Source organism: Salmo salar, chromosome 01, assembly GCF_965601325.2.
Source record: "Salmo salar chromosome 01, fSalSal1, whole genome shotgun sequence".
Taxonomy (NCBI): Eukaryota; Metazoa; Chordata; class Actinopteri; order Salmoniformes; family Salmonidae; genus Salmo; species Salmo salar.
In genome coordinates, this window is record NC_138291.1 from 77,587,501 (window position 1) to 77,614,921 (window position 27,421).

A 27,421-nucleotide genomic window follows, 5' to 3' on the forward strand; every position below is an offset into this window, starting at 1 on the left:
TTGCTGATGATCTGGTGCTTCTGTCCCCAACCAAGGAGGGCCTACAGCAGCACCTAGATCTTCTGCACAGATTCTGCCAGACCTGGACCCTGACAGTAAATCTCAGTAAGCCCAAAATAATGGTGTTCCAAAAAAGGTCCAGTTGCCAGGACCACAAATACAAATTCCATCTAGACACCGTTGCCCTAGAGCACACAAAAAACTATACATACCTTGGCCTAAACATCAGCGCCACAGGTAACTTCTACAAAGCTGTGAATGATCTGAGAGACAAGACAAGAAGGGCATTCTATGCCATCAAAATAAAAATGACATTTGACATACCAATTAGGATCTGGCTAAAAATACTTGAATCAATTATAGAACACATTTCCCTTTATGGTTGTGAGGTCTGGAGTGGGTCCGCTCAGCAACCAAGAATTCACAAAATGGGAAAAACACCAAATTGAGAGTCTGCATGTAGAATTCTGCAAAAATATCCTCAGTGTACAACGTAAAACACCAAATAATGCATGCAGAGCAGAAATAGGCCGATACCCGCTAATTATCAAAATACAGAAAAGAGCCGTTAAATTCTACAACCACCTAAAAGGAATCAATTCCTAAACCTTCCATACCAAAGCCATCACCTACAGAGAGATGAACCTGGAGACGAGTCCCCTAAGCAAGCTGGTCCTGGGGCTCTTTTCACAAACACAAACAGACCACACAGAGCCCCAGGACAGCAACACAATTAGACCCAACCAAATCATGAGAAAACAGAAAGATAATTACTTGGCACATTGGAAATAATTAACAAAAAAAAAGAGCAAACTAGAATGCTATTTGGCCCTAAACAGAGAGTACACAGTGGCAGAATACCTGACCACTGTGACTGACCCAAACTTAAGGAAAGCTTTGACCATGTACAGACTCAGTGAGCATAGCCTTGCTATTGAGAAAGGCCGCTATAGGTGCACACTGCCCACAAAATGTCGGAAGTGTACATAAACTTAGGTTGGAGTCATTAAAACTCGTTTTTCAACCACTCCACAAATTTCTTGTTAACAAACTATAGTTTTGGCAAGTCAGTTAGAACATCTAATTTGTGCATGACACAAGTAATTTTTCCAATAATTGTTTACAGACTATTTCACTTATAATTCACTGTATCACAATTCCAGTGGGTCAGAAGTTTACATACACTAAGTTGACTGTGCTTTTAAACAGCTTGGAAAATTCCAGAAAATGATGTCATGGCTTCAGAAGCTTCTGATAGGCTAATTGACATCATTTGAGTCAATTGGAGGTGTACCTGTGGATGTATTTCAAGGCCTACCTTCACACTCAGTGTCTCTTTGCTTGACATCTTGGGAAAATCAAAAGAAATCAGCCAAGACCTCCACAAGTCTGGTGCATACTTTGGAGCAATTTCCAAACGCCTGAAGGTACCACGTTCATCTGTACAAACAGTACGCAAGTATAAACGCCATGGGACCACGCAGCCATCATACCGCTCAGGAAGGAGACGCGTTCTGTGTCCTAGAGATGAACGTACTTTGGTTTTGGTGTGAAAAGTGCAAATCAATCCCAGAACAACAGCAAAGGACCTTGTGAAGATGCTGGAGGAAACAAGTACAAAAGTATCTATATCCACAGTAAAGCGAGTCCTATATCGACATAACCTGAAAGGCCGCTCAGAAAGGAAGAAGCCACTGCTCCAAAACCGCCATAAAAAAGCCAGACTACGGTTTGCAACTGCACATGGGGACAAAGATCGTACTTTTTGGAGAAATGTCCACTGGTCTGATGAAACAAATATAGAACTGTTTGGCTATAATGACCATCGTTATGTTTGGAGGAAAAATGGGGAGGCTTGCAAGCTGAAGAACACCGTCCCAACTGTGAAGCACGGGGGTGGCAGCATCATGTTATGGGGGTGCTTTGCTGCAGGAGGGACTGGTGCACTTCACAAAATAGATGGCATCATGAGGATGGAAAAGTATGTGGATATATTGAAGCAACAGCTCAAGACATCAGTCAGGAAGTTAAAGCTTGGTCGCAAATGGGTCTTCCAAATGGACAATGACCCCAACCATACTTCCAAAGTTGTGGAAAAATGGCTTAAGGACAACAAAGCCAAGGTATTGGAGTGGACATCACAATGCCCTGATCTCAATCCCATAGAAAGTTTGTGGGCAGAACTGAAAAGGCATGTGTGAGTAAGGAGGCCTACAAACCTGACTCAGTTACACCAGCTCTGTCAGGAGGAATGGGCCAACATTCACCCAACTTATTGTAGGAAGCTTGTGGAAGGCTCCCCGAAACGTTTGACCCAAGTTAAACAATTTAAAGGCAATGCTACCAAATACTAATTGAGTGTATGTAAACTTCTGACCCAATGGGAATGTGATGAAAGAAATAAAAGCTGAAATAAATAATTCTCTCTACTATTATTCTGATATTTCACATTCTTAAAATAAAGTGGTGATCTTAACTGACCTAAGACAGGGAATGTTTACTTGGATTAAATGTCAGGAATTGTGAAAAACTGAGTTTAAATGTATTTGGCTAAGGTGTATGTAAACTTCCGACTTCAACTGTATGACAATATTAGCGACACATATTTCCCTCAGATTACACAGACCCACAAAGAATTCGAAAACAAATCCAATACTGATAAACTCCCATATCTTTTAGGTGAAGTAGCACAGTGTGTCATCACAGCAGCAAGATTTGTGACTTGTTGCCACAAGAAAAGGTCAACCAGTGAAAAACAAACACCATTGTAAATACAACCCATAGTTATGCTTATTTATTTTCCCTTTTTTACTTTAACTATTTGTACATCGTTACAACACTGTACATAGCCATAATATGACATTTTAAATGTCTCTATATTCCTTTGAAACTTTTGTGAGTTTAATGTTTACTGGTTGTTTTTGATTGTTTATTTCACTTTTGTTTATTATCTATTTCACTTGCTTTGGAAATGTAAACACGTTTCCCATGCCAATAAAAAGCTGTTGAATTGAATTGAATGAGAGAGAGAGGGAGAACAACTTTCTACGTGACTTGGGGGAATGGCTGAGTTTCAGGACATTGATATGTGGTGGCAGAGAGCCTAGCGGTTAGAGCATATGGCCAGTAACTGGAATGTCACTAGTTTGAATCCCCGAGCCAACAGGGTGAACAATCGGTTGTTGTGCCCTTGAGCAAGACACTTCCCCTAATTGCTCCAGGGTTGCTGTTGATAATGGAGTTGGGATATGCAAAAAACACATTTCCAATTAATACACACTTGTACATGTGTAAAATAGGACAAATATAAGCACCCACCAAATTGTTATGTATCGATTTTCTTCTAATTCGTATGTTAACATGGCAGACAAACACCAAACACTGACCTTTACCTGTTTGAGAGTCCCAGTGGTCTCCTGGTTCTCTGGGGGAGACAGGGAGAGAACAGTGACTTCTCATCCCCAGAACCTCACTACTTCTTGGTCTGCCTCTCCTCCACTACACCTCCTGACCTAGAGTCTGGAAACACAGAGAGAGAGAGAGAGAGGAACAAGAAGGTAATGCATGTACAGAGACAGAACAGCAAATACATGTTAGAAGCAATTTATATTACTTTCTATCATGTGAAACTGTAACATTATGGTATATCCTAAAAGTAACAGTTTGGAGTACAATACACTGGTCATTCAGAGTTAAATGTACTCCCTTAAATGCTGTGTTCTGTGAAAGGAGAGAAGAGGAGACCACTGCCCCCCTTGAGACACTGTCACCGTAATATTCCTATAAAAATATACCCCCTATGCATATATACACACACACACACACACACACACACACACACACACACACACACACACACACACACACACACACACACACACACACACACACACACACACACACACACACACACACACACACACACACACACACACACACACACACACACATCCGAGGGGAGATATCCCAGTCTGTTTGTTTATCTCGAACATCTATAGCTTTGACTGCGGTCTCATCTGATGTGTGCGCTCTCTTACGAATTCCAAAATAGGTCACCTCAACATGAAACAACAGCATTCCCTGATCCACGTGCAAGAGGAAGAGAGGGAAAAGAGTCGAGAGAATGGAACGAGAAGGGAGGAGGGCCTCCCTGAGAGCTTGCTTTCATAACCTTCCTGTCTCTTTTCCCCTCTCTTCCTCCCTTTCGCTTTCAATATCCCATTTTCTATTTCACTCTCTCTTCACCTCTACCACTTTCTCTCTTTCCATTACCCTCTCTCTCTCTCAACTTTTATCTCTGTATTTCAACCTTTATCTCTATCCCTATTTCCCTCTGTCCCCTCTCTCGCCATCTCTCTCTCTCCTCTTTCTCCTCCTCTTATCAAGCACCATCCCACTATAAATGATCAATCTATTCTCTACAGTCTGATCACTGATTGATCACTGATACAATTCAGCTGATTGATTTTGGCCTTAGTTCTTCCTGCCCTATAGCACTGCACTGGGGTCAGTTCATTAAACCTGACAAAAATATATGTAACCTCTCTTCCTGCAGTTGCTTTAAAGTAACATTCAAGTGGTTCTGGAAGTATTCTCAAGATGAGTATTTAGTTGTTTTGATGCATCTCTCAGCGTGTTTCTGATACAGCCTCCCACATGAAAAAAATACTATAGTATACTATGGTATAAGTACTCACTGTAGTGTTTTAGCATATTTTTTTGTTGTTGCAGAAACTCAGCAAAAGCACTACAGTGAATACTGTAGTATTTACTGTAGTATACTGTAGTATTAAGAGTTAACTATAGTATAAATACTGTAGTACAAGAAAAGTGTAGTATATACTATAGTATTCTACAGTATACTACAACATTCTATAGTAAGTACTACACACGTACTTCTACACTATACTACAGTTTACTATAGAAATCTATAGTAAGTAGTGTGGCGTACCGTGAACAAGCCACCAAGGGAAGACTCGTCGAGGCCTGGTGACAGACGGAGTCTACATCACACAGCGGTGATTCCCTCTGCTGGTCATGCCAGATCTCGATCGGGTCCTTTGGCCAGGACTAATTGGGGCTGATTGAGGCTGGCGAGTAATCAAGGGGCTGATTGCTCACCAGCCGTACGGGGCCTATTAAGCTGCCAGTAGGGCAGCACATGGTAGGGTTGGAGGTAGTGAGAGGTTGCTACCGGACAGATGTCCTCACGGTCTGCTAGAACAGAGGGGCTCGGTGTTCTACCTCAGAGGAAACAGCATTCCCCGGAGCCCAGAAGGCGGTAACCCGGAAGAGGTCTCCAAAATAAACACCCTTGAAACTGAGGAATCACACTTGTGTCTGTCTCTGATCTGTGGAAACGTCTTGGTCAAACCCCCTGGTCTGCCACAGTACTTAGTACTCTATGGTAAACTGTAGTATTTTTCATGTGGACTAAAAGTGAAATATGCTTTAGCTACACTCCTGATTTTGCAGTTGCTTTAAAGTTGGAAACCATTGCGGTGAAACTGCCACGTCCATTTGCGATATTACGACAACAAAGATGTTACACCAAACAGCAACACTGTTTATTCTCGCGGACATAATTGCACATCACTGCACGCACGATGGATGTGCTACGATGTTTTCTTATTACGTTGCTGAATAATCACCTCCCCAAAAACGAAACAAAAACAATAAGAAATGCACCTAAAGCGACCAGTGGCACTGTTTAACCTTCACAGAGCTCAGCTTTAACGCACCCCTCAAGGTGTTTCTGAACCAGCCCAACATTCATATATGCTGATATATGGTTAAGCTGCTACACATATGGGGGTGTGTCTGTCAAGTTCATCTTTTCAGGCTAATGTGAGTACCCTGATCTTATTGGGGTGAGCAAGATGAGTTGAGACTATTCTTTACTCATCCATTATAATGATGAACAGATAAGACCAAGAATAACAAAGAAATGACGCTCCACTCCCTACCCCCCTTTCAGACTGTGTTTCCCAAAATATATATAATAAGACCACCCCCCCTTGACCCCAAACTATCCTATTTATATGCTGCATATAAGAAGAATAATGTAAAAAAAAAGCATAGAGCAGAAGATCCTCATAATGAGCCTAATCATCCTAAACAGCCCTGAAGGAAGGGAGGAGTGAGGAGACACTAGGGCCTGTCCTCCTGTCTTGTCCTAGCAGGCAGCCTTCTGACAGACAGATGGCCAAGCCCTATCCTGGAGGGGGGGGGGGAGGTCCATTTGTCATCCTGCTTTAATTGATCCCCCAACTTTGGTAACCAGCTAGGTAATAAGGGGCATCACTACCCACCCTGTTATTCTATAGAGGTGAGAAAAGGAGAAGAGAAAGGAGGATAGGAGAAGAGGTGGAGGAAGGAAGAGAGGGCGAGAGAGAGGGGAGGTAGGGAAGAGAAAGAGGAGGAGAAAAGAGGAGGAAGAGAGAGGATAATTAAACATTTTTATTTAACCTTTATTTAACTAGGCAAGTCAGTTGAGAACAAATTCTTATTTACAATGATGGACTACCAGAAGGCAAAAGGCCTCCTGCGGGGACGGGGGCTGGGATTAAAATAATAAAAAATAAAAAATATATAAATATAGGACAGAACACACATCACGACAAGAGAGACAACACTACATAAAGAGAGACCTAAGACAACAACATAGCAAGGCAGCAACACATGACAACACAACACGGTAGCAACACAACATGACAACAACATGGTAGCACCACAAAACATGGTACAAACATTATTGGGCACAGACAACAGCACAAAGGGCAAGAAGGTAGAGACAACAATACATCATGCAAAGCAGCCACAACTGTCAGTAAGAGTGTCCATGACTGAGTCTTTGAATGAAGAGATTGAGATAAAACTGTCCAGTTTGAGTGATTGTTGCAGCTCGTTCCAGTCGCTAGCTGCAGCGAACTGAAAAGACGAGCGACCAAGGGATGTGTGTGCTTTGAGGACCTAGAGAAGAGGTAGGGAAGAGACAGAAGAGGGAACAGAGACAGACACACACAGCTCTGGCCTGGATTCTGGCCTTTGGAAGGATTTACAGTTGTAACGTTCATAAAACGAGGTCGTACAACATGGCCTCTGCTCTGACACTGCACTGATCTGCCCCTGCATGTGTGTGCGCACGCAAGCACAAACACACACAAACACACACACTCCCTCCCCTGTAGGATTTCTAATCAGTAGATGACATGTCACCCAGTGGTCTCTTCTGACGTAAACCCTGAGCTGTGTTCAGATTACAATCTGGGTTTTATTACTGGTAGATAGATTACGGCTATGCCAGCATATGTCCTCTCCACAGGAGCACTACCAGTATTTGACACTATCACCATGACTTGGGGTTTGACAAATGGTGATGCAGGGTTGGGGTAATTTCCATTTAAATTCAATTGAATCAGAACGTAAACTGAAATTTTCCTAATTTATTTTCATTGAACCCATCACTGCTGTAATGTGTTGGTCATCATGACCAAGCTTGAAAGCGACAGTGTAAGTACAATTCCTCAACTGAGTTTTTACATTAGCGCAGAAGAAAGAGAGGAAATCAGGAGAGAAAGTGACTGGAAGAACGGGTGTTTTATGTGGAGGATGAGGGCTGCAGTATGTATCTCAGATAGGGGGGAGTGAGGCCTAAGAGGGTTTTATAAATAGGTAACAACCAGTGGGTCTTGCGATGGGTATACAGAGATGACCAGTTTACAGAGTAGTATAGAGTGCAGTGATGTGTCCTATAAGGAGCATTTGGCAAATCTGATGGCCTAGTGGTAAAGAACATCAAGCCGCTCGAGAGCAACCTTACCTGCCTTACCTTCATCCTTACCGGCCGATCTATAAATAACGTCTCCGTAATCTAGCATGGGTATGATGGTCATCTGAATCAGGGTTAGCTTCCTACTGCCTGAGCTATGTTGTTGATGTAAATTGAGAAGAGCGTGGGGCCTAGGATTGAGCCTTGGGGTAGTCCCTTGTTGACAGGCAGTGGCTGACACAGCAGATATTCTGACTTTATACACTGCACTCTTTGAGAGAGGTAGTTAGCAAACCAGGCCAAAGACGCCTCAGAGACACCAATACTCCTTAGCCAGCCCACAAGAATGGAATGGTGCACCGTATCAAAAGCTTTGGCCAAGTCAATAAAAATAGCAGCACAACATTGCTTAGAATCAACAACAATGGTGACATCATCTAATGGCACAACCAAATGACCTGGATTGCAGTTGAGATTACATTTAAAGTACATATTGCAAGTTTGATCAATGCTGTTCGAGATTCTGCACAGATTATTATAGCAAATGTAGGGAACTCCACAGACCTGCAAAATTTGCATGCTATCTTGAACAACACCTTCCTAATATTGAGTGGCACCCCCACTTTTGCCCTCAGAACAGATTCAATTTGTCAAGGCATCAGCTCTACAAGGTGATGAAAGTGTTCCACAGAGATGCTGGCCCAAGTTGACTCCAATTCTTCACAAAGTTGTGTCAAGTTGGCTGGATGTCCTTTGGGTGGTGGACCATTCTTGATACACACGGGAAACTATTGGGCAGAACCTGGCACCTACTACCATACTCCGTTCAAAGGCACTTAAATATTTTTGTCTTGCCAAGCCTTGAGGTCAAAGGAATTGTCCATAGAGCTCCGATACAGGATTGCGTCGAGGCACAAATCTGGGGATGGGTACCAAAACATTTCTGCAGCATTGAAGGTCCTCAAGAACACAGCAACCTCCATCATTCTTAAATGGAAGAAGTTTGGAACCACCAAGACTCTTCCTACAGCTGGCCGCCAGGCCAAACTGAGCAATCGGGGGAGAAGGGCCTTGTCCAGGGAGGTGATCAAGAACCCGATGGTCACTCTGACAGAGCTCCAGAGTTCCTCTGTGGATATGGGAGAACCTTCCAGAAGGACAACCATCTATGCTGCACTCCACCAATCAGGCCTTTATGGTAGCGTGGCCAGACGGAAGCCACTCCTCAGTAAAAAGCACATGACAGCCCACTTGGAGTTTGCCAAAAGGCACCTAAAGGACTCTCAGATCATGAGAAACGAGATTCTCTGGTCTGATGAAACCAAGATTGAACTCTTTGTCCTGAATGCCAATGTCTGGAGGAAACCTGGCACCATCCCTACTGTGAAGCATGGTGGTGGCAGAATCATGCTGTGGTGATGTTTTTCAGCGGCAGGGACTGAGAGACTAGTCAGGATCAAGGGAAAAATGAACGGAGCAAAGTACAGAGAGATCATTGATGATGAAACCCTACTCCAGAGTGCTCAGGACCTCAGACTGGGGTGAAGGTTCACCTTCCAACAGGACAACAACCCTAAGCACACAGCCAAGACAACGCAGGCGTGGCTTCGGGACAAGTTTCTGAATGTCCTTGAGTGGCCCAGCCAGAGCCCGGACTTGAACCCGATCTAACATCTCTAGAGAGAACTAAAAATAAATGTGTAGCGAAGATCCCCATCCAACATGATAGAGCTTGAGAAAAACTACAGAAAATAATGTGAGAAACTCCCCAAATACAGGTGTGCCAAGATTGTAGCTGTGATGTGGTAAGGTTGGACCCAGGTGCAAAGAAGAGACCAGACGAGGAATTAATGATTAAGGATAAACATAATACTTTACTGAGAAACAGTAGCAACAGGATCACAGTACACTTGAAAAAACAACAAACACTAAGACTCGAAAACTCATTAAGGAAACGAACGCACATGGTAAACAATTCAAGCTCCTGCAATGGACAAGAGAAAACACACCTCTTTAACTAGGACACAATCATGAAATAATAAGAGTCCAATGAGTCCAATAAAAGTCTCTAGGGCGGTCTCTGCCGCCCTCTGGTGCCAGGAGGACCCATGCCAGTAGCGTCATACCCAAGAATACTCGGGGCTGTAATCGCTGCCAAAAGTGCCTCTACAAAGTATTGAGTAAAGGGTCTGAATACTTATGTAAATGTATTATTTCTGTTTACATTTTTTTCTACATTTGCAAAAATTTCAAAAAACCTTAGTTTGCTTTGTCATTATGGGGTATTGAGTGGAGATATATTAGGGGGGGGAAAACAATTTAATCAGTTATAAATTAAGGCTGTAATGTAACAAAATGTGGAAAAAGTTAAGGGGTCTGAATACACTGTATTAACAGTAGGCTAACCTCAATATGTGCCAATGGATTGTTAAAATAGCGCCGGAGCAGAAGGAAGACGTTTTACGTGCCCCCAACCGATTGCATTTTTTTGTTTGTTTATCTGCGTTGTTTGTAACTTATTTTTTAAATATTTTTGTACATAATGTTGCCGCTGCCGTCTCTTATGACCGAAAAATAACTTCTAGACATCAGGACTGCGATTACTCACCACGGACTAGCAGAATCCTTTTTCTTCTTTCACGACTCTGACGAGCCTGAGGCGGAGGATATACGGCTCACTCGGGAACAGGTGATCGAATAAACCCCCACTCCCCTCAACTCTGCTCGCAAACATGCGATCTTTGGACAATAAAATGGACGAGTTATTGGGAAGATTAAACTACCAACGGGACATTAAAAACTGTAACATCTTATGCGTCATGGAGTCGAGGCTGAACGATGTACCGGCAGGATAGAACAGCGGTGTCTGGTAAGACAAGGGGCGGCGGTTTATGTATTTTTGTAAACAACAGCTGGTGCACGATATCTTAGGAAGTCTCGAGCCTTTGCTCGCCTGAGGTAGAGTTTCTCATGATAAGCTGCAAACCACAATACCTACCGAGAGAGTTCTCATCTATATTCTTTGTAGCTGTTTACATACCTCCACAGTCCGTGGCTGGCACCAAGATAGCATTGAATGAGCTGTATTCCGCCATAAGCAAACACGAAAATGCTCACCCAGAGGCGGCACTCCAAGTATCCGGGGACTTGAATGCAGGAAAACTTAAATCAGTTTTACCTAATTTCTATCAACATGTTAAATGTGCAACCAGAGGGAAAAGAACTCTGGACCACCTTTACTCCACACACAGAGATGCATACAAAGCTCTCCCTCGCCCTCCATTTGGATATCTGACCATAATTGTATCCTCCTGATTCCTGCTTACAAGCAAAAATTAAAGCAGGAACCACCAGTGACTAGATCAATAAAAAAGTGTTCAGATGAAGCAGATGCTAAGCTACAGGACTGTTTTGCTAGCCCAGACTGGAATATGTTCTGGGATTCCTCCAATGGCATTGAGGAGTACACCACATCTGTCATTGGCTTCATCAATAAGTGCATCGATGACTTCGTCCACACAGTGACCGTACGTACATACCCCAACCAGAAACCATGGATTACAGGCAGCATCTGCACTGAGCTAAAGGCTACAGCTGCCACTTTCAAGGAGTTGGGACTCTAATCCGGAAGCTTATAAGAAATCCCGCTATGCCCTGCGACGAACCATCAAACAGGCAAAGCATCAATACAGGACTAAGATTGAGTCTTACTACACCGGCTCTGACGCTCGTCGGATGTGGCAGGGCTTGCAAACCATTACAGACTACAAAGGGAAGCACAGCCGAGAGCTGCCCAGTGACACGAGCTAAACTACTTCTATGCTCACTTCGAGGCAAATAACACTGAAACATGCATGAGAGCACCAACTGTACCGGAAGACTGTGTGATCACACTCTCCGCAGCCAATGTGAGTAAGACCTTTAGACAGGTCAACATTCATAAGGCCGCAGGGCCAGACAGATTACCAGGACGTGTACTGCGAGCACGCGCTGACCAACTAGCAAGTGTCTTCACTGACATTTTCAACCTCTCCCTTTCCGAGTTTGTAATACCAACATGTTTTAAGCAGAACCAGCATAGTGCCTGTGCCCAAGAACACTAAGGTAACCTGCCTAAATGACTACCGACACGTAGCACTCACGTCTGTAGCCATGAAGTGCTTTGAAAGGCTGGTCATGGCTCACATCAACACCATCATCCCAGAAACCGTAGACCCACTCCAATTTGCATACCGCCCCAACAGATCCACAGATGATGCAATCTCTATTGCCCTCCACACTGCCCTTTCCCACCTGGACAAAAGGAACACCTATGTGAGAATGCTATTCATTGACTACAGCTCAGTGTTCAACACCAGAGTGCCCTCAAAGCTCATCAATAAGCTAAGGACCCTGGGACTAAACACCTCCCTCTGCAACTGGATCCTGGACTTCCTGACGGGCCGCCCCCAGGTGGTAAGGGTAGGTAACAACACATCCGCCATGCTGATCCTCAACACAGGGGCCCCTCAGGGGTGCGTGCTCAGCCCTCTCCTGTACTCCCTGTTCACTCATGACCGCACAGCCAGGCATGACTCCAACACCATCATTAAGTTTGCCGATGACACAACGGTGGTAGGCCTTATCACCGACAATGACGAGACCGCCTATAGGGAGGAGGTCAGAGACCTGGCCGTGTGGTGCCAGGATAACAACCGCTCCCTCAACGTGATCAAGACAAAGGAGATGATTGTGGACTACAGGAAAAAGAGGACCGAGCACGCCCCCATTCTCATCAACGGGGCTGCAGTGGAGCAGGTCGAGAGCTTCAAGTTCCTTGGTGTCCACATCACCAACAAACAAACATAGTCCAAGCACACAATGATAGTCGCGAAGCGGGCATGACAAAACCTATTCCCCCTCAGGAGACTGAAAAGATTTGGCATGAGTCCTCAGATCCTCAAAAGGTTCTACAGCTGCACCATTGAGAGCATCCTGAATGGTTGCATCACTGCCTTGTATGGCAACTGCTCAGCCTCTGACCTCAAGGCACTACAGAGGGTAGTGTGAATGGACCAGTACATCTCTGGGGCCAAGCTTCCTGCCATCCAGGACCTCTATACCAGGCAGTGTCAGAGGAAGGCCCTGAAAATTGTCAAAGACTCCAGCCACCCTAGTCATAGACTGTTCTCTCTGCTACCACATGGCAAGCGGTACGTGGAGCGCCAAGTCTAGGTCCAAGAGGCTTCTAAACAGCTTCTACCCCCAAGCCATAAGACTCCTGAACATCTAGTCAAATGGCTAACCAGAATATTCACAATTCCCCCCCCCCCCCCCCATCTCCACACCACTGCCACTCTCTGTTGTCATCTATGCATAGTCACTTTAAATAACTCTACCTACATGTACATACTACCTCAACTAACCTGTGTCCCCGCACATTAACTCTGTACCAACACCCCCCTGTATATATTGTTATTTTTTACTGCTCCTCTTTAATGACTTGTTACTTTTATCTCTTATTCTTATCCGTATTTTTTGAAGTTAGGGGCTCGAAAGTAAGCATGTCACTGTAAGGTCTACAGTGTTGTATTCGGTGCATGTGACTAATACAATTTGATTTGATTTGATTTGGATGTTACTCATTTAAAGTTAAATACTTTTACATTAGTTTGTAAGATAGGCTATGTACTGTATTACAAAAGCAATATTAAATTGTTTTGGTTGTCAGCGCAACCCAATATCAACATTAAAAGGATGTATAATGCTTGGATAGTTTCATCTGAGCCAGTAGCTTAATCCTACTATTTAACTTTCATTTTTAGTTCAGTTGGAGACGTGAATCCATCATATAATTTGTTAACTTGTCTACAAGTTAATAGGCTATTTACTGTATTTCAAAAGTGATATTGAATTGTGTTTGGGCAACGCAACCAAATATAAATATTTCAAAATGTATCTTTTGTGCCACTGACTTAGTATGGCTTTTATTTCAGTTTGTCTACAAATTAAATATTGACACTGTAGTTTTTTGAAAAGAGGATCAATTGATTCAAGACATACTGTATTATAGTATCTGACTGATCGTAGTTCAAAATAGTGATGCACAAACTAATCATGCACTTGGTTCTGAAGCCTACTGTAATACAAACATTTAAAAAACAATATATATATATTATATATTATACACATACATATATACACACACACGTCTTCATCTCAACCATGAAGCAAAGTTAAAGAATAGGACTAAATCAAATCAAACTTTATTTAAAGTACATTTAAAGTTTGATTTGTATTTGTCCTATTTTTTAACTTAGATTTTTGGTTGAGATGGAGATGTGAATCCAACATATAAATTATTCATTTGTAGAAAAACAATGAATTAAAGCCAGACTAGGTCAGTGGCACAGACGGAACTATCCAAGCAGAAGACAGATCTCCTTGCTTTGACAACCAAACACAATTCAACATCCAGTTTGTCTACAAATTAATTATTGATATGTTGGACTCTAATCTAATCAAACTTGAAATGCACTTTAAATAACCATTGATTTGATTTAGTCCTGGTTGAGATGGGGACGAGAAACCAACATACTGTATTAACCTATTTAATCCCATCAGTCACAATAGTGACCGTAAAAAATGTTTCCAGTTATAAGGCTCTAAAAGTTTTACTGAATGATGTATCAATGCATTTCCAGCAAATATTGGAATAATAAAGGGTCTCAATGAAATATGTGCAGTGTCACATGTTTAGTGTAAATTGTCACATGACCAGAGCTATTTACTTCCTGGTTGCACCATGAGAAGACGATGGCTGCATTAAAGCTCCCAAACAAAAGGTTAGTAAAGTATGTTAACATTCAGATAGGACAAATATTTTTGGTACACGTCATCTTTAAGGTGTCTAGTATTGATATATGCATTTGCAATTACTCAACTTTGTTCAGTGTGGTCATAGAATGAGTAAACATGTTGACGGCAACAATAGTGACCGGCGGGATAACACAGTGCATCTAGGTATACACATAGTTCTTGTTCTACCTAACTTTCTACCCTGTTCTTTCTTTGAGTTTCACTTTGAGTCAAGTTCTGGATATGTTGGATTCCAGGTGACTGCTCAGACAAGGCGTGCAACATTGCAGCTATCCCTCAGAGAGTGTGATAGCGATAGGTAAGATATGGACTATGAGGGGGAGACAGGCCATTTGCCAGCCAGGCTGTTGAATGTATATGCTGAACCTATGCAAATTGATCATAACAGGAACAACGTTATCAGTGATGATGAACTACCCCTCACCACCCCACACTCTCCTCCCTGAGACTGGGTTGGGTCATGGACCCAGTGTCGTTCTTGGTGTTGCAGAGCAATCTCAGGTGCCTCAAGGTTGCAAGTTCCTTCATGACAACCTCTTCACTTCGCTTGCACTCCTCGATGAAATGTCAAAAAGAGGATATGGGAGCTCTAGAACGATGAGGCAAAATCGTCTGTTTGATGTCCCATTCAAGCCACAGAAGAACTTCATGAAGTTACCCCGTGGAACCTCTGAGGTTCTGACCCAAGGAGACAAGTTGCTGGTCCATTAGAAAGACAATAACATTGTCACAGTGGCAACAAACATGGAGGAGAAATACAGTGAGACCTCTGTCAAGAGATGGAACAAGGAGCGACGAGCCTTTGACAAAGTCCCACAACCAAAATGCATCAACCGATACAATGAGCATATGGGTGGTGTTGAACTTCACAACCTACAGGTTTCAAGATACCATATCTCCATCAGGTCTAAGAAGTGGTGGTGGCCCATCTTTGCATGGTCTCTCAACAGTGCACTCGTAAACAGCCATTTATTTTACAGAGATGTTATGGGAGGGACCATCAACCTGCTCACCTTCTTATGGATAGTTGGCCAGTCTCTTATGTAAAAGTTTGGCATGAAACCACTGAGCCGCATAAGGAGATCTACTGGCTGCTACTATTGGAGATCAGGCAAGATATGACAAAGCTTCTCACTGGCCAATCAACACGATGCACCGGTTCCATAGATGTCGTCATTGTGACAAACGCACTACATATGCATGTGAGAAATGCAAAGCGCCACTGCACATTGCGTGCTTCAAGATATCTCCTTTTCTACTGTCCGTGGTATAAGAGGGAATGAAAAAGGGCTGAAAAAGCCAATATAAGAAAAATAGAAAAGTCAATAAAGGGTGAGGAGAAGCAGTACAACGGACTCTAGGAAGAAAAGAAAAGTCGCCGAAAAATGGAAAAAGACAATCAAAATGACTGAAATGTTTTTTGAAAAGAGGATCAATTGATTCAAGACATACTGTATTATAGTATCTGACTGATCGTAGTTCAAAATAGTGATGCACAAACTAATCGTGCACTTGGTTCTGAAGCCTACTGTAATACAAACATTTAAAAATATATATATTATACACATACATATATACACACACATGTATGTGTATTATATGTATGTGTATAATATATATATATCTTCTTTTTTTCAGTGTAGGCCTCTACTTGAATGCATGTTCTACAGGCTACCTCTATCCTAATGTTACCTTTATGTTCATTGTGAATGAATGACACGACTGCTATACAGTTGTTAGTGAATGTTGCACTAAAATGTCCCAATGACAATGTTACAATGAATATTGCACTAAAGTACAAGTTCAAATGTTACAATAAAGTTACAATATTAATGTTTCAATACATGTTGCACTAAAGTAACAAAGTTGAAATACGTTGATGGTTGTTGATTTTTGTTTTTGCTCTGTTTTTGCTCAGTATTCACATCGGTGATGTAAAAGGGTTTTTGATATGTAAAATAGTCACACTGGAATGTGATAGGGCATTCTAGTAGCAATGTTGGGGACTGCCAGTGACAGAGTTTTAAATGTGTTAATAACTGGGCTGGGATATATAAGCATTTTCATGACTGTCACGGTAGTCGAAGAGATTAGACCAAGGCGCAGCGGGTTGCGTGCTCATCATGATTTTATTTAAACGTGAACACGAGAAAACAAAGAAACGACAGAATGACAGTTTCGCAGGCTATATTAACAGCAATGCAAAAAATAACTACCCACAAAGGGACAGGTGGAAAACAAGCTCCTTAAGTATGACTCTCAATCAGAAACAACGATGTACAGCTGTTCCTGATGAGAGCCACACCAGGCCAACAAAGAAATACACAACATAGACAACCTAGAATACAAAAACAAGAACATAAACCAAAAACCCCGGAACACATAAATACAACACCCCTCTAAGTACACACACACCCCGAACCATATAAAACAAATACCCCCTGCCACGTCCTGACCAAACTACAATAACCAATAACCCCTATTACTGGTCAGGACGTGACAATGACTGCATAGAATAAATATGTTAATTCAGTATACATCACATTATCTCACCGGTCACAATTGTGACCATAAAACACACTTTTTTACCTACTTTTCCATGAAAACAAAAAAAAATGATGATTGATTATTTCAAAGGCTTACTAATAACACAAGATTTGGATATTTTCACGTCTGGGAAAAATTTGGGATTAAATGGGTTAATGATTAACTTGTGGTGCTGAGAGATAAACCAAAATTTTGTTTTTCTTTCGGTTATTAAAAAACTAATTGACGTACGTCGGTTCAATTACTAGATTTCCATTTCGATCTTTTTTTTTGTGAGCTTAACGTGCCGTTTATCTGTAGAGAAATCAAATAGTCAAGAACTATTAGGGTCGTTTGGCTGAATGGGAGTTGTAGTTTTAATTAAGCAAATATTCAACCTAGTTTAGCGCAGAAACGCTGTAATTAACTTCAATGACCATTATCCATTGCTCCTGTTCTTTCTGTCTTGGACAGAGATGGATACACTTTTACGCCTGCTACATTAGGTTAGATACACACAGACTGCACATGCCCCGCAAACCGCACGAGAGAGGAATGTACACAGATGAGAGAGGGATAGACACAATTTGTGAAAGTATGTCTTATCTACTTTGAAGTATTTGTAAAATGATTTAGTCAGACAGCTATGCAGCTGTACAGTATGGGGAGCAGAGAGAACATTGACCGTCCTTTTTGTCTGCTACTGCCTGTGTCTGCTACTGCCTGTGTCAGCTACTGCCTGTGTCAGCTACTGCCTGTGCATAGATGATATTATGACTTTAAGGAATTAAAAAACAAAGTGATGAAATAAAAACTAATCGACGGGCAATTCCACGGTACACGGAATTTCGCTTCGACTCAGATTTTTTAGTTTAAAATGTAAGGACTACTTTCAAAAATATACACAGAAAATTTCACAAAAACACACTTACAGGAAGAACTGTGCGCATGCAAAATTTCATAACAGAATTACGGTAAAATCTCCCTCCGTTTTTAAGCAACCACGTTTTCCAAAAACTCTAAATATCTGCTCTGAATTAAGATTCAAAGATGTCTGCAGAAAGAATGGGGTGTCAGCTATGACAAGACACCATGAGTTTAAAAAATATATATTTTGTCTATTGAACAACAGTAGGTGAAGTGGATTTACATCCGTTAATGGAATTACAGTAACATAATTACATCATGGGTCCCTGATCTGTACTATACAGAAATGCATAATTATGGATATGAATATAATTCTCTTCATGGTAATGTATCCCCAATAGGCACACAAAGATAGAAATATGCAATATCGTTTTTGCATATTTGGGTATTATTCTACACACTGGTTATTATTGTAATGAGCTCTGCCCCCATACAAGACCACATTTGGTTGGTCAGGACCAGACCAAATCTGCAACAATCATAGACGTCTATGTTTCAGCATATTGGACATCACAGCACAGTAGAGTAGTGTTCAGTAGAGTACAGTAAAGTAGATATATTCAGTGTAGTAGAGTACAGTACAATACAGTACATTATACTTACTCTACTCTAGTGTGCTCTACTGTACAGTACTTTACTGTACTTTTCTTTACTTTACTGTACTCTACGTTGCTCTATTGTACTGTACTGTCCAAACTTGTAAAACATAGGCGCCTATGATTGGTTCAGATTTGGTCCAGCTAGGGCGGACTGACCACTATCCATGGTTGGGTTTTCACGGAAGAATACTGTACCAAGTTATCTAGCGGAATAAACTAAGTTTGAGCCTATTCCTGGAAACATTGAACCACTGTAGTTTACATCAATTTTAATTTCTAGTGGTAGCTAGAAAAGTTATATTTTAGCGTTTTAGTGTTTCAGTGAATTGTTAGTGAGGGAGGCCCTGCTCTCTCGCTTCCCCAGTTGTTTAGTTAATTTTTCATGCCAATCTCCTTTGCATTAGCGTAGCCTCTCCTGTAGCCTATCAACTATGTGTCGGTCTATCCCTGTTCTCTCCTCTCTGCACAGGCCATACAAACACTTCACAACGCGTGGCCGCTGCCACTCTAACCTGGTGGTCCCAGCGCGCACAACCCACGTGGAGTTCCAGGTCTCCGGCAGCCTCTGGAACTGCCGGTCTGCGGCCAACAAGGCAGAGTTCATCTCAGCCTATGCTACCCTCCAGTCCCTCGACTTCTTGGCGCTGACGGAAACATGGATTACCACAGAAAACACTGCTACTCCTCCTGCTCTCTCCTCGTCTGACCACGTGTTCTCGCACACCCCGAGAGCATCTGGTCAGCGGGGTGGTGGCACTGGAATCCTCATCTCTCCCAAGTGGACATTCTCTCTTTCTCCCCTGACCCATCTGTCTATCTCCTCATTTGAATTCCATGCTGTCACTATCACTAGCCCATTCAAGCTTAACTTCTCTAGGGCCGGCGGGACGAAATCGTCCCACCTACGTAAGAGCCAGTGGAATCCTGTGGCGCGTTATTCAAATACCTTAGAAATGCTATTACTTCAATTTCTCAAACATATGACTATTTTACACCATTTTAAAGACAAGACTCTCGTTAACCTGTTAGGGCTAGGGGGCAGTATTGACACGGCTGGATAAAAAACATACCCGATTTAATCTGGTTACCACTCCTACCCAGTAACTAGAATATGCATATACTTATTACATATGGATAGAAAACACCCTAAATTTCTAAAACTGTTTGAATGGTGTCTGTGAGTATAACAGAACTCAAATGGCAGGTCAAAACCTGAGAGATTCCTTTACAGGAAGTGGCCTGTCTGACCATTTCTTGAACTTCTTTTCCATCTCTATCTTTTACTAAGGATCTCTGCTCTAACGTGACACTTCCCACGTCTTCCATAGGCTCTCAGAGCCCGGGAAAAAACAGAATGTCGTCATTCCAGCCCCAGGCTGAAACACATTATCGCCTTTCTCAAGTGGCCGATCAAGGGACTCTGGGCTTATGCGCGTGACCCGACCGCCCCCGCCTTTGTGATTTTTTCCTCTGTTTGCCGAAAAGGAGATTCCCTGTCGGAATATTATCGCTTGTCTGATTATTTCTGGCTTGGTACTCTGCTGACATAATCTAATGTTTTGCTTTCGTTGTAAAGCCTTTTTGAAATCGGACAGTGTGGTTAGATTAACGAGAGTCTTGTCTTTAAATAGCTGTAAAATAGTCATATGTTTGAGAAATTGAAGTAATAGGATTTTTAATGTTTTGAAAATCGCGCCACAGGCTGCAAGTGGCTGTTACGTAGGTGGGACGAATTCGTCCCGCCTAGCGTAGAGAGGTTAATCTAACCACACTGTCCGATTTCAAAAAGGCTTTACAACAAAAGCAAAACATTAGATTATGTCAGCAGAGTACCCAGCCAGAAATAATCAGACACCCATTTTTCAAGCTAGCATATAATGTCACAAAAACCCAGAAGACAGCTAAATGCAGCACTAACCTTTGATGATCTTCATCAGATGACACACCTAGGACATTATGTTATACAATACATGCATGTTTTGTTCAATCAAGTTCATATTTATATAAAAAACCAGCTTTTTACATTAGCATGTGACGTTCAGAACTAGCATACCCCCCGCAAACTTCCGGTGAATTTACAAAAAATTTACTAAATTACTCACGATAAACGTTCACAAAAAGCATAACAATTATTTTAAGAATTATAGATACAGAACTCCTCTATGCACTCGATATGTCCGATTTTAAAATAGCTTTTCGGTGAAAGCACATTTTGCAATATTCTCAGTAGATAGCCCGGCATCACAGGGCTAGCTATTTAGACACCCAGCAAGTTTAGCACTCACCAAAGTCAGATTTACTATTAGAAACTATTACTATTAGTTTGATTACCTTTGGTGTTCTTCGTCAGAATGCACTCCCAGGACTTCTACTTCAATAACAAATGTTGGTTTGGTCCCAAATAATCCATTGGTATATCCAAATAGCGGCGTTTTGTTCGTGCGTTCAAGACACTATCCGAAAGGGTAAATAAGGGTGACGAGCATGGCGCATTTCGTGACAAAAAAATTCTAAATATTCCATTACCGTACTTCGAAGCATGTCAACCGCTGTTTAAAATACCATTTTTCTCGTAACAAAGCGATAATATTCCGACCGGGAATCTGCGTTTAGGAAAAAAAAGAGGAAAGAAAATAAAGCACAGGGTCGACTCGTGCACGCGCCTGAGTCTCAGAGTACTCTGATCGGCCACTTGCCAAACGCGATAATGTGTTTCAGCCAGAGGCTGCCTCGATATCATTCAGCATTTTCCCGGGCTCTGAGAGCCTATGGGAGCCGTAGGAAGTGTCACGTTACAGCAAAGATCCTCAGTCTTCAATAAAAAGAGCCAAGATGAACAACAACTTGTCAGACAGGCCACTTCCTGTAAGGAATCTTCTCAGGTTTTTGCCTGCCATATGAGTTCTGTTATACTCACAGACACCATTCAAACAGTTTTAGAAACTTTAGGGTGTTTTCCATCCAAAGCCAATAATTATATGCATATTCTAGTTACTGGGCAGGAGTAGTAACCAGATTAAATCGGGTACGTTTTTTATCCGGCCGTGCCAATACTGCCCCCTACCCCCAACAGGTTAACATCCTTACCATTTACCGCCCTCCAGGTTCCCTTGGAGAGTTCATCAATGAGCTTGACGCCTTGATAAGTTCCTTTCCTGAGGATGGCTCACCCCTCACAGTTCTGGGTGACTTTAACCTCCCTACGTCTACCTTTGACTCATTTCTCTCTGCCTCCTTCTTTCCACTCCTCTCCTCTTTTGACCTCACCCTCTCACCGTCCCCCCCGACTCACAAGGCAGGCAATACGCTTGACCTCATCTTCACTAGATGCTGTTCTTCTACTAATCTCACTGCAACTCCCCTCCAAGTCTCCGATCACTACCTTGTATCCTTTTCCCTCTCGCTCTCCTCCAACACTACTCACTCTGCCCCTACTCAGATGGTATTGCGCCGTCGCAACCTTCGCTCTCTCTCTCCTGCTACTCTCTCCTCTTCCATCCTATCATCTCTTCCCTCTGCTCAATCCTTCTCCAACCAATCTCCTGATTCTGCCTCCTGAACCCTCCTCTCCTCCCTTTCTGCATCCTTTGACTCTCTATGTCCCCTATCCTCCCGACCGGATCGGTCCTCCCCTCCTGCTCCGTGGCTTGACGACTCATTGCGAGCTCACAGAACAGGGCTCCGGGCAGCTGAGCGGAAATGGAGGAAAACTAGCCTCCCTTCGGACCTGGCATCTTTTCACTCCCTCCTCTCTACCTTTTCCTCCTCTGTTTCTGCTGCTAAAGCCACTTTCTACCACTCTAACTTCCAAGCATCTGCCTCTAACCCTAGGAAGCTCTTTGCCACCTTCTCCTCCCTCCTGAATCCTCCTCCCCCCCCTCCTCCCTCTTTGCGGATGACTTCGTCAACCATTTTGAAAAGAAGGTCGACGACATCCGATCCTCGTTTGTTAAGTCAAACGACACCGCTGGTCCTGCTCACATTGCCCTACCCTATGCTTTGACCTCTTTCTCCCCTCTCTCTCCAGATGAAATCTTGCATCTTGTGACGGCCGGCCGCCCAACAACCTGCCCGCTTGACCCTATCCCCTCCTCTCTTCTCCAGACCATTTCCGGAGACCTTCTCCCTTACCTCACCTCGCTCATCAACTCATCCTTGACCGCTGGCTACGTCCCTTCCGTCTTCAAGAGAGCGAGAGTTGCACCCCTTCTCAAAAAACCTAGGCTCTCCGCACTGCTAAAGCTAACTCTCTCTCCTCTGCTCTCATCCTTCTAGACCTATCTGCTGCCTTTGATACTGTGAAGCATCAGATCCTCCTCTCCACCCTCTCCGAGTTGGGTATCTCCGGAGCGGCTCACTCTTGGATTGCGTCCTACCTGACAGGTCGCTCCTACCAGGTGGCGTGGCGAGAATCCGTCTCCGCACCACGTGCTCTCACCACTGGTGTCCCCCAGGGCTCAGTTCTAGGCCCTCTCCTATTCTCGCTATACACCAAGTCACTTGGCTCTGTCATATCCTCACATGGTCTCTCCTACCATTGCTACGCAGACGACACACAATTAATCTTCTCCTTTCCCCCTTCTGATAACCAGGTGGCGAATCGCATCTCTGCATGTCTGGCAGACATATCAGTGTGGATGACGGATCACCACCTCAAGCTGAACCTCGGTAAGACGGAGCTGCTCTTCCTCCCGGGGAAGGACTGCCCTTTCCATGATCTCGCCATCACGGTTGACAACTCCATTGTGTCCTCCTCCCAGAGTGCTAAGAGCCTCGGCGTGACCCTGGACAACACCCTGTCGTTCTCCGCTAACATCAAGGCGGTGACCCGATCCTGTAGGTTCATGCTATATAACATTCGCAGAGTACGACCCTGCCTTACACAGGAAGCGGCGCAGGTCCTAATCCAGGCACTTGTCATCTCCCGTCTGGATCACTTGCAACTCCCTGTTGGCGGGGCTCCCTGCCTGTGCCATTAAACCCCTACAACTCATCCAGAACGCCGCAGCCCGTCTGGTGTTCAACCTTCCCAAGTTCTCTCACGTCACCCCGCTCCTCCGCACACTCCAGTTCCCGCTCAGCCCAGTCAAAACTGTTCGCTGCTCTGGCACCTTCCGTAGACACCTGAAACCCCACCTCTTTAAGGAATACCTGGGATAGGATATAGTAATCCTTCTAACCCCCCCCCCAAAAAAAAAGATATAGATGTACTATTGTAAAGTGGTTGTTCCACTGGATATCATAAGGTGAATGCACCAATTTGTAAGCCGCTCTGGATAAGAGCGTCGGCTAAATGACTTAAATGTAAATGTAAATGCTCAGTGGGTGAGGATGCTCAGTGGGTGAGGATGCTTGTTACAGTGAATGTAAAGATGGTAGATGGTAGGTCTCATGGTAGGTGTCAATAAGACCTTACAGTGAAATGCTTACTTACAAGACCTTAACCAACAATGCAGTTTTAAGAAAAATACGCAAAAAAATATGAAATAAAGTAACAAATAATTAAAGAGCAGCAGTAAAATAACAATAGCGAGGCTATATACAGGGGGTACCGGTACAGAGTCAATGTGTGGGGGTACCGGTTAGTCGAGGTAATTGAGGTAATAAATACATGTGGGTAGAGTTATTAAAGTGACTTATGCATAGATAATAACAGAAAGTAGCAGCAGAGTAAAGGGAGGGGGAGCAATGCAAGTAGTCTGGGTAGCCATTTGATTAGCTGTCCAGTAGTCTTGTGGCTTTGGGATAGAAGCTGTTTAGAAGCCTCTTGGACCTAGACTTGGCGCTCCGATACCGCTTGCCATGCTATGACTAGGGTGGCTGGAGTCTTTGACAATTTTCAGGGCCTTCCTCTGACACCGCCTGGTATAGATGTCCTGGACGGCAGGAAGCTTGGCCCCAGTTATGTACTGGGCCGTTCGCACTACCCTCTGTAGTGCCTTGCGGTCGGGGGCCGAGCTATTGCCATACCAGGGAGTGATGCAACCAGAATGCTCTCGATGGTGCAGCTGTAGAACCTTTTGAGGATCTGAGGACCCATGACAAATCTTTTCAGTCTCCTCAGGGGGGAATAGGTTTTGTCGTGCCCTCTTCCCGACTGTCTTGGTGTGCTTGGAACATGTTTGTTTGTTGGTGATGTGGACACCAAGAAACTTGAAGCTCTCAACCTGCTGAACTTAACAGTATGCCAGTGGAAAGGAGGACAGTAGCAGGTGACACAACTGTGGTTTGTGACTACTAGGATTTCTCATTGTAGCCAATTCAATTGCAGTAATTCCGGTACAGATTGTTCAGTAATTCCGTTACCGATTTGGTAACAGAATTATGAATTTTAACACTTGATAGTTCATAAACAAACATTGATATCAGTAAAACCACTATAACTCATTGGCAGGTCTACCTTTACTTGTTACTTCTGTGAACTTTCATTATCTTCCCTCTTGTCTTAAAGATATGTGCACGATTAATTACATGGCAATGTTTCTTAAACTTACAGAAGGCAAATAATTTTTCCAAGACAAAATATACTTCAACATGATTGTATTTTGATGTATTTGTAATATGTTTTAAGCCTTTTTTCTGGTAGATGTTGTCTTAGACCCCTTTTCCATCTGTTTGACCAAAAATCAAAGCCTTTGCTTAATGTATGTATTAATAAAAAATAAAAAATAGACTCTTAGCTTTCATTTGACACCAAATTTAACATGCTCCTATGAACTTCACATGTTGGTGCTCATGGGTCCTTTTAGATGGAAATTCAGTGTGCATGTCAAGAGTGTGCAAAGCTGTCATCAAGGCAAAGGGTGGCTACTTTGAAGAATCTCAAATATAAAATATATTTTGATTTGTTTAACACTTTTTTGGTTACTACATGATTCCATATGTGTTATTTCATAGTTTTGATGTCTTCACTACTATTCTACAATGTAGAAAATAGTTAAAATAAAGAAAAACCCTTGAATGAGTAGGTGTGTCCAAACTTTTGACTGGTACTGTAGTCATTGTTTGTGTGTGTGTCTGTCTGTAAGTTGTTGTTCGTATGTATACGTTTGATTTTGGAGTGTCAAAAAAGTGCAGAAAATGACAAATATTATATTATAAAAAATAAAAAAAAGAAACCCTAGGCCTATTTGCATGATCTATTTTTAGTTAAACCCTGAGTTGAATAGACAGATCAACTCTCCAGTAGGAGGTGCTGCCCAGCCAATATTTTTTTTTCTGATAGTGAAGATCTAACTTGAAGATCTAACTTTGTTTCAAGGGTACAAATTCAACATATATTTTAAACAATCTCTCTCTCTCTCTCTCTCTCTCTCTCTCTCTCTCTCACACTGCAGAGTCAACGTAAGACGGTCATGCACACCATCACTGTCCACTGGGCAACGAGACCCTTCCATCTAACTCCCCTCTCACAGACAGAGAGTTCCTAAACTGGCATGCAGGTTAGTTACTGCAGAGACAGACATAGAAGTGAGAGTGAGAAAGGCAGAGTAAGAGAGTGAAAGAAGGAGAGAGCTGGGAGAGAAGCACTGCACATGGCTTACATAACTGTCATATCAACCCTCGCAATACTTTAAACTAGTTTCCATCTTAACCCAGCCAGTCTCACTGTAGCCTACAAGCTCAATCAAACCCAAGAGTTACAGTAGCACAGATGGAACACAGACAGTAGCTAATGCAATTTCTATGTAGTGTTTCTTCCGCTTTGCAAGTCAATAGCTTTTCTAAAATATCTTTCTTTCTCTCTCTCTCCCCTCAACCTCTCCCTTTCTATGGCGATTGCTGCTATGCTGCAGTCGTTTTCTAAGAAAGGGGGGGAAAGCAGCTTTGTTGCTATAATACGCCAGGCTATAATGCTTGCCCCACTTCCTCCTCTGCTTTCTGCTTTCATTGTGTAAGCACACATACATAAAACATGATTTGCCCGCTTCAATTTCTGACTTTTATTCAAAGGGGGATTTGGGGGCAGACAACATTAGAGCTAAATAGTCTCCTTCTGATCTCTGCAAAAAATAGTGAGAGAGTGAGAGAAAAACAGGGAAACAGCCTGATAGAGAAAGAGTGAGAGAATAGAGAATGGAGAGAGAATGGAGCTAACAGTAGAGAATAGAGGTGGAGCTGTGACCTCCAGGCATTGAACACAGGACAACTGTCTATATGACTAATGAACACCATTTATCATCCAGTTAAGAGGAAGTGAAAGGAGACTGTGTTTGCCTGTACTGTAGATGATAGCTACATCTATACCGTTACACTGACTGAATGGATCCCCTATGGCCATTGGACACTAGGATCTATCCTTGTTACTCTACATTAGGAATAGTAGACGGTATCTGCCTATAACCCTGTTACTTTCAGAATCTAAGGACTTTCTTTCTTTCCTCCCTCCCTTCCTCCTTCCTTGTGCGACTACTATGGATCGAATCTCTCGTGGACAGATGCACGTAACATAAATGGTAGTAGCATCTGCCAACAGATTGTGGGATGTGACGACTAATGAGGAACTTTGTTCTGTTATGCAGAATTTTGGTCACTGATCATTTGGACAAAACATGATTTCGCATCGTTCAAATTTCGGAAGGGGAGAGGACATTTGGCCCATAGATTTGCTTGAAACTGGCTGAGAGTTTCGATTTAGAGGGGTGGAGACTTCGCAAGTCTCATTAGCATGTTTTCTAACAAGTCTTAATCAAGGATCTGATGCAATTATGCAAGATTTTAGTTGTGGGAATTACAGACC

At 42.9% G+C, this 27,421-nt stretch overlaps 1 protein-coding gene across 2 annotated transcripts in view; it reads right to left on the reverse strand.

The window, feature by feature from the left end:
- LOC106613059 (leucine zipper putative tumor suppressor 2 homolog) overlaps positions 1–27,421 on the reverse strand; it is a 105,781-nt gene that overhangs the window by 44,351 nt on the left and 34,009 nt on the right. Inside the window, exon 2 of one of the 2 annotated variants that reach the window (XM_082976860.1) lies at positions 3,387–3,519. The gene's annotated coding sequence lies outside the window, so the exon portion shown is untranslated. The remainder of the gene's footprint in view (positions 1–3,386; positions 3,520–27,421) is intronic. The other variant, XM_014214942.3, reaches the window with a different exon arrangement.